Source organism: Balaenoptera acutorostrata, chromosome 1 (assembly GCF_949987535.1).
Source record: "Balaenoptera acutorostrata chromosome 1, mBalAcu1.1, whole genome shotgun sequence".
Lineage (NCBI taxonomy): Eukaryota > Metazoa > Chordata > Mammalia > Artiodactyla > Balaenopteridae > Balaenoptera > Balaenoptera acutorostrata.
Window position 1 is genome coordinate 114,719,524 of NC_080064.1, and position 9,442 is coordinate 114,728,965.

A 9,442-nucleotide genomic window follows, 5' to 3' on the forward strand; every position below is an offset into this window, starting at 1 on the left:
GTTCTTTTTGTCAATTTTTAATATTTATTGAGCCCCCAGCTATGCAGGTTCTTGTCCTGGAAGAGCTCACAATTTTATTGTGGAGAAAAGAAACCTCAGAAAACAGGACATGAAAGTGATACATAACTGTCATAGGAGGGAGTTCATGTCTGGCTGAATGAATGCACTCTTTATTTTTCTTGTTTTTTTTCTTTAATTTTTAAATTTTATTTATTTTTTGGCTGTGTTCGGTCTTTGTTGCTGCGCACGGTCTTTCTCTAGTTGCGGCAAGTGGGGGCTCATCTTCGTTGCGGTGCACGGGCTTCTCACTGCTGTGGCTTCTCTTGTTGTGGAGCACGGGCTCTAGGCGCATGGGCTTCATTGCGACGCGTGGGCCCTAGAGCGCACAGGCTTCAGTAGTTGCAGCACGTGGGCTCAGTAGTTGTGGCACACAGGCTTAGTTGTTCTGCGGCATGTGGGATTTTCCTGGACCAGGGATCGAACCCATGTCCCCTGTATTGGCAGGCGGATTCTTAACCACTGCGCCACCTGGGAAGTCCTTTCTTGTTTTGTTTTGGCTTTTTGTTTGTTTGTTTTGCTTAATCCTAAAATCATTTTGGCTAATAAAAAATGCATACAGTACAATATTCATAAGGTACCAAAGGGTACCATCTCTATTCCCCAGCAACCTGGGTCCTTCCTTGAGACAACCACTATTATCAGTTTCTCATGTGTCCTTCATAAAATATTCTATGCATGCTCAAGTGTATGTTTTGTTTTGTTTTTTTGGCCATGCCATGTGGCATGTGGGATCTTAGTTCCCCGACCAGGGATTGAACCCGTGTCCCCTGCAGTGGAAGTGCAGTCTTAATCACTGGACTGCCAGGGAAGTCCCTCAAGTGTGTGTGTGTGTGTGTGTGTGTGTGTGCACACTTGATAATACATACATACATATACATATATATACACATATACATATGTATAATAAGATACAATGGAATCCACTGTTCTGCAGTTTGTTTTTTCACTTATATATTGAGGAATGTTCTGTATCAATGCACTTGGAATTGTCTCATTCTCCAGTCTTTCATTGCAGGGGGGACGTTCCATGGGTATATTTAGCCAGAACCTTGATAGTATCCAACATTTTGCTACGGCAAACAACACTGAAAGGAATATCCCTGTATGAAAAGCATTTCATACATATTTGTAACCAAATCTATAGGATAAATACCCAGGAGTAGAATTGCCCAGTCAAGTTGCCCTCTATGAGGTTCATCAATTGACACTCACACCATGTTTGAGAGCCCACTTCCCCCACACCCTGGCAAGTGCTTACCAAACTTAACTTGCATTTCCCTATGAATAAGGTTAAACATCTCTTCATGTTTTATTAGTCATTTATTTTTTGCTTCTCTGGAGCTATTTATACCCTTTGCCTATTTTTCTGAGGCCCTATCTTCTTTTTTTTTTTTTTTTTTTTTTTTTTTGCCTTTCAACTGTCTAAGTTTTTTTTTTTTTTTCCACACACACACACTGTATTTTATTTTTACAAGAGATAGATAGACTGACACCAAGCATTGTACATGGATGACCACAACAAAAGCAACAATGATTGCAATTACCAAACATGAAACACACTTATACTATGTCATAATATTGACATTCAGTCCAGCAATCCTCCACTGCAACAGCTCCTTTACTTTGCAGTGAAAATTGATTTGTATATTCTTTTCCTCTGAGTCCTTGTGGGATTTTTTTTTTTTTAATTCAGACAGAAAGTCACAAAAATTATACTCATCCTCATCAGTTCACTCAGTCCCATGTAATTAATTTCATTTTTTTCATCTTGATCTTTTGTTAGCACTTTTATGAGTTCATCAGTTTTTCATTAGAGTTCTGAAAATGCTTCTTCATTCAGTTCAGCAGTACAGTCAGTTACCAGAAACCTGTACTTGTCAGAGTCTTTTCCATGAATTTCTTGAAGATGAAACTCTTTTATAGGAACATATTTGCAAAATCATCAGAGTACACCCAGAACTGTCTGTAAATGACAAAAGACTTAAAAATGACCATGGTTAAAGATTTGATGAAAGTTCATAATAATGCAGTTGACAAGAAAATTAGTTATTTCTGAGATATACATTTTAAAGTAATAACTAGGATTATTACTTATAACATTATACCAGAACATATAAGATTTTTAGACGTTTCCTGTAATGTCTGAAACATTTATATTAACATATTTCCATACATATTTCCATACAAATACAAATATAAGATTTTTAGAAATTTCATGTAATGTCTGAAACATTTATATTAACATATTTCCATACATATTTCCATACAAATACAAATATAAGATTTTTAGAAATTTCATGTAATGTCTGAAACATTTATATTAACATATTTCCATACATATTTCCATACAAATACAAATATAAGATTTTTAGAAATTTCATGTAATGTCTGAAACATTTATATTAACATATTTCCATACAAATAACCCAATGAAAGTTTAGTATTAGTTGTTTTGTTTGTTTTTTTATACTGCAGGTTCTTATTAGGCATCAGTTTTATACACATCAGTGTATACATGTCAATCCCAATCGCCCAATTCAGCACATCACCATCCCCACCTCATCGCAGTTTTCCCCCCTTGGTGTCCATATGTCCATTCTCTACATCTGTGTCTCAACTTCTGCCCTGCAAACTGGCTCATCTGTACCATTTTTCTACGTTCCACATACATGCATTAACATACGATATTTGTTTTTCTCTTTCTGACTTACTTCACTCTGTATGACAGTCTCTAGATCCATCCACGTCTCAACAAATGACTCAATTTCGTTCCTTTTTATGGCTGAATAATATTCCATCGTATATATGTACCACAACTTCTTTATCCATTCGTCTGTTGATGGGCATTTAGGTTGCTTCCATGACCTGGCTATTGTAAATAGTGCTGCAATGAACATTCGGGTGCACGTGTCTTTTTGAATTACGGTTTTCTCTGGGTATATGCCCAGTAGTGGGATTGCTGGGTCATATGGTAATTCTATTTTTAGTTTTTTAAGGAACCTCCATATTGTTCTCCATAGTGGCTGTATCAATTTACATTCCCACCAACAGTGCAAGAGGGTTCCCTTTTCTCCACACCCTCTCCAGCATTTGTTGTTTGTAGATTTTCTGATGATGCCCATTCTAACAGGAGTGAGGTGATACCTCATTGTAGTTTTGATTTGCATTTCTCTAATTATTAGTGATGTTGAGCATCTTTTCATGTGCTTTGTGGCCATCTGTATGTCTTCTTTGGAGAAATGTCTATTTAGGTCTTCTGCCCATTTTTGGATTGGGGTGTTTGTTTCTTTGATATTGAGCTGAATGAGCTGTTTATATATTTTGGAGATTAATCCTTTGTCCGTTGATTCATTTGCAAATATTTTCTCCCATTCTGAGGGTTGTCTTTTCGTCTTGTTTATGGTTTCCTTTGCTGTGCAAAAGCTTTGAAGTTTCATTAGGTCCCACTTGTTTATTTTTGTTTTTATTTCCATTACTCTAGGAGGTGGATCGAAAAAGATCTTGCTGTGATTTATGTCAAAGAGTGTTCTTCCTATGTTTTCCTCTAAGAGTTTTATAGTGTCCAGTCTTATATTTAGGTCTCTAATCCATTTTGAGTTTATTTTTGTGTATGGTGTTAGGGAGTATTCTAATTTCATTCTTTTACATGTGGCTGTCCAGTTTTCCCAGCACCACTTATTGAAGAGACTGTCTTTTCTCCATTGTATATCTTTGCCTCCTTTGTCATAGATTAGTTGACCATAGGTGCGTGGGTTAATCTCTGGGCTTTCTATCTTGTTCCATTGATCTATGTTTCTGTTTTTGTGCCAGTACCATATTGTCTTGATTACTGTAGCTTTGTAGTATAGTCTGAAGTCAGGGAGTCTGATTCCTCCAGCTCCATTTTTTTGCCTCAAGACTGCTTTGGCTATTCGGGGTCTTTTGTGTCTCCATACAAATTTTAAGATGATTTGTTCTAGCTCCGTAAAAAATGCCATTGGTAATTTGATAGGGATTGCATTGAATCTATAGATTGCTTTGGGTAGTATACTCATTTTCAAAATGTTGATTCTTCCAATCCAAGAACATGGTATATCTCTCCATCTGTTGGTATCATCTTTAATTTCTTTCATCAGTGTCTTATAGTTTTCTGCATACAGGTCTTTTGTCTCCTTAGGTAGGTTTATTCCTAGGTATTTTATTCTTTTTGTTGCAATGGTAAATGGGAGTGTTTCCATAATTTCTCTTTCAGATTTTTCGAGGCCCTATCTTCTTAATGGTCAAGTTCTAAAAGTGCAAGGAAATCAACTCTTGTACTGTTGCAAACATCATCCTCCCTCTCCCATTTGTTCTTTTTTTGCCATGCAAATATTCTATGTAGTTACATTTATTATTTTTCCCCACTCTGATAAGTATTTATTTATTTACTTACTTACTTACAGCCACACTGTGCAACTTGCAGGATCTTAGTTCCCTGACCAGGGATGGAACCCGCGCCCTTGGTAGTGAAAGCACAGAGTCCTAACCACTGGATCGCCAGGGAATTCCCCTGGTAAGTATGTTTTTAAATCTCGTGTCTTCTTCTAGTACTCTTATATTTAAATCTTTCAGTTGCCTGGAATTAATTTTGCTGTAATAAATGAAGAAAGGATCCAATTTCATTTTTTCCCCCAAATGGCTACTCTAGGATAAACTCAAGTTTCCTTAAAAACTTTCATTTTTCTGGCCTTACTACCCAAAGCAATCTACAGATTTAATGCAATCCCTATCAAATTACCCATGACATTTTTCACAGAACTAGAACAAATAATCCTAAAATGTATATGGAACCATAAAAGACCCAGAATTGCCAAAGCAATCCTTAGGAAAAAGAACAAAGCAGCAGGCATAGCCCTCCCAGACTTCAGACAATACTACAAAGCTACAGTAATCAAAACAGTGTGGTATTGGACTTCCCTGGCAGTCCAGTGGTTAAGACTCCATGCTTCCACTGCAGGGGGCGGGGGTTCAGTCCCTGGTTGGGGAACTAAGATCCCACAATCTGTGCAGTATGGCCAAAAAATTAAAAAAAAAAAAAGAAAACAGCGTGGTATTGGCACAAAAACAGACATATGGATCAATGGAACAGAATAGAGAGCCCAGAAATAAACCCACACACCTATAGATAATTAATCTTTGACAAAGGAGGCAAGAACATACAATGGGGAAAACACAGTATCTTCAGCAAGTGGTATTGGAAAAGTTAGATAGCCACGTGTAAATCAATGAAGTTAGAACACACCCTCACACCATACTCAAAAAAAACCTCAAAATGGCTTAAGACTTAAATATAAGTCATGACACCATAAAACTCCTAGAAGAGAACATAGGCAAAACATTCTCTGACATAAATTGTACAAATGTTTTCTTAGGTCAGTCTCCCAAGGCAATAGAAATAAAAGCAAAAATAAACAAATGGGACCTAATCAAACTTACAAGCTTCTGTACAAAGGAAACCATAAACAAAATGAAAAGAAAACCTATGTACTGGGGGGAAATATCTGCAAATGATGCAACCAACAAGGGATTAATTTCTAAAATATACAAACAGCTCATACAACTCCATAACAAAAAAAAACAAACCAATTGAAAAATGGGCAGAAGACCTAAATAGACATTTCTCCAAAGAAGATATACAGATGGCCAATAGGCAGATGAAAAGATGCTCATCATCGCTAATTATTAAAGAAATGCAAATCAAAACTACAGTAAATCAACCAAACTGCAATAAAAATTAACTATACATAAAGAAAAACCTACAATGAGGTGCCACCTCACACCAGTCAGAATGGCCATCATTAAAAAGTTTACAAGGGCACTTTCCTGGTGGTCCAGTGATTAAGACTCCGTGCTTCCACTGCAGGCAGCACAGGTTCGATCCCTGGTTGGGGAACTAAGATCCTGCATATCGCAGTGTGGCTAGAAAAAAGAAAAAGGAAAAAAGAAAAAAAGTCTACAAATAATAAGTGTTGGAGAGGGGGTGGAGAAAAGAGAACCCTCTTACACTGTTGGTGGGAATAGAAATTGGTGCAGCCACTATGGGAAACAGTATGGAGGTTCCTCAAAAAACTAAAAATAGAGTTGCCATGTGATCCAGCAATCCCACTACTGGACATATACCCAAACAAAACTATAATTTAAAAAGATACATGCACCCCCTATAGCAGTACTATTTACAATTGCCAGGACATGGAAACAACCTAAATGTCCATCAACAGATGAATGGATAAAGAAGATGTGGTATACACACACACACACACACACACACACACACACACACTCACACACACAGGAATATTACCCATAAAAAAGAATGAAATAGTGCCACTTGCAGCAACATGGATGGACCTAGAGATTACCATACTAAGCGAAGTAAGTCAGAAAAAGACAAGTACCATATGATGTATCACTTACATGTGGAATCTAAAATACAACACAGGACTTCCCTGGCAGTCCAGTGGTTAAGAATCTGTGCTTCCACTGCAGGGGGCACGGGTTCGATCCCTGGTCAGGGAAATAAGATCCCGCATGCTGTGTGGTGTGGCCAAAAAAGAAAGAAAAAAAACCACAAATGAACATATCTACGGAACAGAAACAGACTCACAGACATAGAGAACAGACTTGTGGTTGTTAGTAAGGGGTGGGGGTCGGGGAGGGAAGGATTGGGAGTTTGGGATTAGCATATGCATACTATTACATACAGAATGGATAAACAAGGTCCTACTGTATATAGCACAAGGAACTACATTCATTATCCTGTGATAAACCAGAATGGAAAAGAATACGAAAAAGATGTCACTTTGCTGTACAACAGAAGCAGCCACATAGCACAGGCAGATCAGCTTGGTGCTTTGTGACCGCCTAGAGGGGTGGGACAGGGAGGGTGGGAGGGAGACTCAAAAGGGAGGAGATATGGGGATATATGTATATGTATAGCCGATTCACTTTGTTATAAAGCAGAAACTAACACACCATTGTAAAACAATTATATTTCAATCAAGATGTTAAAAAAAAAATTTACAGAGAAGTTATAATGCCATGAGAAAATGCCTCTGACCCTAATGCTAAGTGAAACTAACAGATGAAAAAAATGTTCTATAGGTGTTGAGCTTTTTCTGTTCCTATTTTTTGTTTCTTTTTTCTTTTTCAATAAATAAAGTTGCACAGAAATAAGACTGGAAGTAAAGATAACAAAATATTAACAGTGGTTGGATTCAGATAGAGGGGCTTTGGATTCTTTAGAAAATCATTTCTATTTTTCTGTATTTAATAAATATTCCTTTGGAACTTTAAAAAAATTGTAAATCAACTATACTTCAATAAAACTTAAAAAAAAAAACTTTCACTTTTCCTGAGGAAAAAAGTACTTGTACCCTCTGAGGTTATCAACTCTGGACTTGACAAGCAAGGATATAAGCAAGAGTCTTGGCTGAGTTCAAAGGGTTTCAGTAAATAGGAATTCAAGTCTCCCCACCCTCCCCCCCAATACACCACATTTGGGGGGTGTGTGTGGAATAGGACTTAGTTGAATCCAGGAATTTGACAGGGAAGAACCATGACAAAGTCAAGGTGGCAGCAAAGTTGTGTTCATGGAATCACTTAGAGTTCATGCAGGCAACAAAGTGGCTTGGGTAGCCTTTAATCACTGTTAAATTTAGGCTTTGAACAGCACAAAGGGGCTTTGAAAGTTAGACTGAAGAGTACAGATTGATCTAACATGCCAGAAGGAATTTTCATAGGTTCAGGAGACATTGTAAGTCTTAAAGAAGAAAGAGGCACTGATGACAGCAGGGAAGACTACTATGTACAATTATCCAAGTGCTTAATTAACCATTACAGCTGAAACCAGAATGGACCCAGAAAGGTGTTAAGGAACAAATGGGAGGCAATTCCGCCCTCCATAACTTCTCATATCTTCCAAGCACTACTTCTTCAAGATCTTTTTATTTACTTGAGAATTAACTCATCTTTCTTTAAGGTCTTAAAGCTCTGAGGGAATTAACACTTCAAGTAAAGACACAGGGATTTCAGCAAAAGATAGGTAGGCTTATCTCAGAGCCTCTCGTTGAAGAGAAAAAGCTGAACACTTCATTTTTTTTTTTTTTAATTTTATTTTTGGCCACGTTGGGTCTTCGTTACTGTGTGAGGGCTTCCTCTAGTTGCAGCGAGCACGGGCTTCCCATTGCGGTGGCTTCTCTTATTGTGGAGCACGGGTTCTACGCACATGGGCTTCAGTAGTGTGGCACACGGGCTCAGCAGTTGTGGCTTGTGGCTCTAGAGAGCAGGCTTAGTAGTTGTGGCGCACAACCCGTGTCCCCTGCACTGGCAGGTGGACTCTTAACCACTGTGCCACCAGGGAAGTCCCAAGCTGAAGACTTTAGACTGGTTAAGCAGGAAGCTGAATACTAGGCATGAACAGAGCAGAGTCTCCAGCGGCCCTTTTCCACAGCACACCTCTGTTCAGGCAGCATAGCCAGCTGTAAATGCACTTATAGAGCCAGACTGCCTACACAGGAATTCTAGGTCTGCCATTTATCAGCTTTGGGACCCTTGGACAAGCTACTTTATGCTTTGGGTTCCCCATCATAAAATGGGGTTATTACCTATCTTATAGGGTCCTTTTGAGGATATGCAAAGTGAACAGAACATATCTATTATACAATAGGCAATGTGTGCTAGCTATTATTATTCTACCTAGTATTCAACTTAGTAACACTAAGTCCCGTGGTCAGGGAGGAGACACAGTCTGATTGCATGAGTCATGAGGACAAAGGGGACAGTGGAAGGCCCAGAGGAAGGACTCTGAAAAAATCAAATGCTAGCCCCACCTAGCTTCCAGCGTCTCAGGGCCACTACAAGATTTTTTTTTTGCCTTGATAAAAACAAAGCACAAAATGGGACTTACATCTTTTGCTTCTGCTTACAGGGAAAGCAGAGGTCCTACTGTGACACAAGCATGCCAGGAAAATAAGCCAGCAAGCCAAAATAGACTGGAATCAAGAAGAACACTGGGAGAGGGCAGAGAAAAAGAATTCTAGGTATGATAGGAAGGATTCTGAAAAGTTACAGAATACAGTACAGAAACAGATGCTCTATGTTCTTTAGGATAAATGCCTGAGTCCTAGCACGTACTGGGTGTTGCTCTACATACAACCACATGCAAGGAACACCCATGGTTTGGGCAGGTTCTTCCTGTTGAGTGGTGAAAGCAAGGTGGTATGTTTTTAAGCTTTGCAATATCATGCTTTGAACTCCAACAGCCTTCCCAACCAGCATCTACTGAGAAGTCTGAAGAATACCCTCTCAAGGAGGCAAAGATACTGAATGACCTCATTCCCATCTCTCTTCCCAGTAAGGTTTTCTG